Source organism: Vicugna pacos, unplaced genomic scaffold (assembly GCF_048564905.1).
Source record: "Vicugna pacos unplaced genomic scaffold, VicPac4 scaffold_20, whole genome shotgun sequence".
In the NCBI taxonomy this organism is placed as follows: Eukaryota; Metazoa; Chordata; class Mammalia; order Artiodactyla; family Camelidae; genus Vicugna; species Vicugna pacos.
In genome coordinates this window covers 78,774,119-78,778,201 of record NW_027328741.1, presented here as the reverse complement: position 1 = coordinate 78,778,201, position 4,083 = coordinate 78,774,119, and the positions used below count along the sequence as shown (strand labels likewise).

The window sequence follows — 4,083 nt, the reverse complement described above, 5'->3', positions numbered from 1 at the left end:
ATTATCTTCTGTTCCAACCTATCCGAACTTAACACTTTTCATACTTTCCAGGATGAACCAGAAACCACTAATAACTTTCCCTCTCTCCATGTTTTAGTCTTTTTCCAAATTCTTCCATTTTCTCTTCCTGCTTACAAGAAATTATTTAAATTTACTCCCATATTGTTCCATCAAGTGATCATATCAATCAAATATCTCTTTTTCTTTAAATGATATCATAGACTCCCGTTTAACTCTTTATTTTAAAAAAAATATCGAAAATACAGGTAAACATGTATGTTTATCATTCAAATAAGAAAATTGCATATAGTTGTCGGCATTTGCCACCATCAATATTAATCTTTGTTATCCTGCATAATATGGTAGTCCTCTGGTATATAAATTGTGTTTAGGGTGACGTTCATAAAATGAAGATGGCTGATGAGCTGGCCTTGAAAGAGAGGTAGCTGATGTATCAGCTATCAATGTCACTGGTAACCATGGTTTGCTCCCTGGTTGAAGTTGAGAAAAACGACCGTCATTGGCAGATATGTTGTGATATCTATATGGAAAATTAGAAGGCTCCACCATTAGTCAAACATGATTGCTCAGTATGGGAGACAAGGTACTGTATTGAGAAGTAGATATTGTAATGTAATGAAGTTCACAACACGGCCATTTGCTTCAGTGTAGCTGCTTTGAGAGTGCCTGTGGGCAGTGTTCAACTGATTTAAAAAAGCACGTTGATCCATTGCAATATTGTTCTGGTGATCTAACTGACATTGAAAATGGAGGAGAAAAATCACCTCTGATCAAGGTAGTTGTATCACCTATTATGTGGCTAGAAGAGGGCTTCCTTATTAGAGGCATGTTTAAATTTGCAGAAAGTAAAAATGCACTTTCTCCTCTAGTGTCAACCACAAAATCAAAATTATCATTATGCACGTTACCCCCTGCTTTAACGTGCTTCTTTTTGAAATCTTCAGCCAATGAAGATACCAGAGAGACATTTTTAATCCCAATTCTTCTTTTTATTCTCACTAAAAGCTGGGGACAGCCTCGTTTAAGATTTGGATTATGGCAGAACTGCAGCTACAACCAAAAGAGAAAGATTTTAGTAATATTTTAAACCAAAATACAAGACTAAATTAAGCCTAACCTACAAAACCTCAGATTTCACGTTTACTATGCTAAGATAATATCATCAAAATATGCACATTGCTGACTATGTTTTGAAATTCCTTATTTGGAATATGCACATTTAAATAGTATTTAAGTATTCAAATTTAAGAAGCTAGCATTTGCAGTAACGGTGAAAGCCACTTTTTAAAAGCGGCTTTAATACCTTTATTTAGATTTCTCGTAAGATTCCTAGTTGCTAGGAAAGTTTCACACAATCTTGAATACTTAAGGCTCTGTCCTCATTTTTTGAAAAAATAAAGAATTTTAGCATTTGTAGTTTTATACAGTTTTCAAACTCTAGATTTACATTTACATTACCATAGATCGATGTACAAAATAAAATTTTATATATAAGTTACCAAGTCGTAACTACAATTACTGAATACCTTGCTTAAAAGAGAGACTTCTTTTTCTTCTGCTAGAAAGTCAGCTAGACAAGCAGATCTTTAAAAATTCTGCTGCACTTTCCTAAACTTATAAATGTTAAGCTGTCTAACTAAACTTTTCATACTTCCAGTTTCAAATACTCTGAAAGGGGACTTTCTTTCCAAAACTTCCTTCTTTAAGACAACTTCATCAATCACTATGGAAGTTTCATTATCATCCCACCAGTTGGATTTAAATTGATAACTCCCAACCATTTTCCAGATTTTTCTTGGAAATGTCAGAGAACGAAAATCATTATCTTCATCTGGCTCAGAGACACAATATGTGTAACATGGACTTTTAAACAAGGATTCTTCAGACAAATTCTGAAAATCACTTACTTCAATCATAGACCTCAAGACAAGTCCCCAGAGATTGTTGGATCAAACAATACAGATCTTCCGGAGTTTCCTGAACCAGTTGGTCCATCATTATGAGACCTATCTTGAAATTCTGAAGAAATATTTGCCATCTCAAATAACTTTTTCTACAGCTACTTTTCTAATCTGAATGATTTTGAGCACTGCAGCTTCATATGCTGCTCTGGCAGGCCTGCACAGATAAACTACTAGGCCATCACAATGGTTCTCAACTTGAGTAGATGTGACAACACATAACGACTGGTCTCCTAGCAAGTCAAGTGTAACATCCAGCCAGTGTTTACTTCTCATTCATCCAGTTAAAATGAAACATATAGGATGCCTTTTTTTATAGTGTGATCTGCAATTATTACCCCAAGAAAATCTTTTTAAATAATTAATGCTGGGGTCTATGAAATAAAACAAATCTCCATACTTTTGTACACAAATTTATACAACATTGATGAACAGAGTATAAATAATGCACAAAATATATAAAATAATTTTAAAGTTATGGAATTTTAAGTGAAATTTGTGTAAAACCTCTGCAGGAAATGTATACCTATTTCATTATAATTAGTAAGGTGAAACTTAATTTGATTTGGAAATGGAAGTAGTTATTTATCTGTTTACTTTACAAGAAGTAGCTCTTTATTCAAAACATGAGCAGAATACATATCAGTGTATTTGGTATGTTTTAGAATAAATGATAAATATTTATGAAATAAAACTAGATTAAAATAATGAATCAAATTTAAGAAATCCCAAAGGGGTAATTTTTGTATGAAAATATAATTTAGTGCTGTAAGTAAAACAAATGTAATTTAGTATTCTACTTTAAAATTACAAAAGAGAAATTATTAAGGTATTCTTATAAAAGTTTACTTTTGCCATTCTTTCACTCAGAGGTTTTTCAGTCCCTCGAAGTAATAAATTTTCTTCTCATCATTATAGTCCATGCTCTTGCGGCTTCTCTTAAGTGTTCCAAAATGATGTTGATATATAAACTTATACAGAAGATCATGGGTTCAAAAATCAGTGCCTCCATTAAGGGGCAAACAAACAATCAAAAACAAAGAAATAACATTATATGTGGGATGGGGTTTAAAAGACCAAATAATGCATTTTAGGAAGCAATATGTTTCTCATCCTGAAAGAGTTGGCATTGTTAGTATAATGCAGCATTTTAAGGCAAGTGTTTTGTACACTTATTGTTAATAATAGCTAGGTTCTGTATCAGTGAACTGTAGTAAAGCCAGTTCTACCAAAATTGTATTCTTTATTTAGACATAAATTCCACTAAACATAAGCCAAATTCAAAATGAGAGATAAAATTTTTAAATAAATAAATGTTCACTCAAGCTACTATGTAAATTTTTCCTTCAGTATGTGTATATTCCATTCTAAGTAAATATTAGGAAGCTGAAGTCATGGCATATTATAAATATTATAAAGTATAGTTAAGTTGAATTTAGTCCTGATTCTTAATTTTATTTAACATACGCAAATCAATAAATGTGATACCATCCGTTAAATAAAGAATTCAAAAATAAAAATCTCAAAATATGTAGGAAAATTATTCACAGATCTGATCTTAACTTTTTTATAAAAAATTTTTTAACAAATTTGCTGTAGACAGAATAGGACTAAACATAGTAAAATCCGTATATGAAAAACCAATGACTAACATCAAGTTCAATGTTAACATACAGGAAGGTTTTTCCCTGGTCCAGTAATAAGAAAAAATAGCTCATACAAACAAGTCCTATATTACACTACTAGAAGTTCTAGCCAGAACAACTAGTCAAGTAAAAATATAAAAGTCATTCAACTTGTGAGCAAGCAGTAAAATTTTTATAGATGACATAATTATACATAGTTAGAAAACTGCACACACACTGCCAGTGACTGTGAGAAATAATGAACAAACTTAGTAAACTTGCTGTATACAAAATCAATATACAAATATCCATTGCATTTTTATATAGTAACAACACATTATCAGGAAGAGAAATTAGGAAATCAATTGTGTGTAAATTTATACAAAAAAGAATAAAATAGGAATACATTTGATAAGTTAAATAAAAGATCTAAACATAGATCTATAAATTACAGGTGGAAAAATATAAGTAAACAT

At 31.2% G+C, this 4,083-nt stretch overlaps 1 long non-coding RNA gene across 1 annotated transcript; it reads right to left on the bottom strand.

Moving 5' to 3' along the window:
- Positions 1–984: 984 nt before the first annotated feature.
- LOC140694052 (uncharacterized) lies at positions 985–2,153 on the bottom strand. The gene is made up of 2 exons (XR_012069794.1): positions 1,929–2,153; positions 985–1,071 (listed from the first exon to the last, which is right to left on the bottom strand). It is a non-coding gene; the product is annotated as an uncharacterized lncRNA (long non-coding RNA).
- Positions 2,154–4,083: the final 1,930 nt, after the last annotated feature.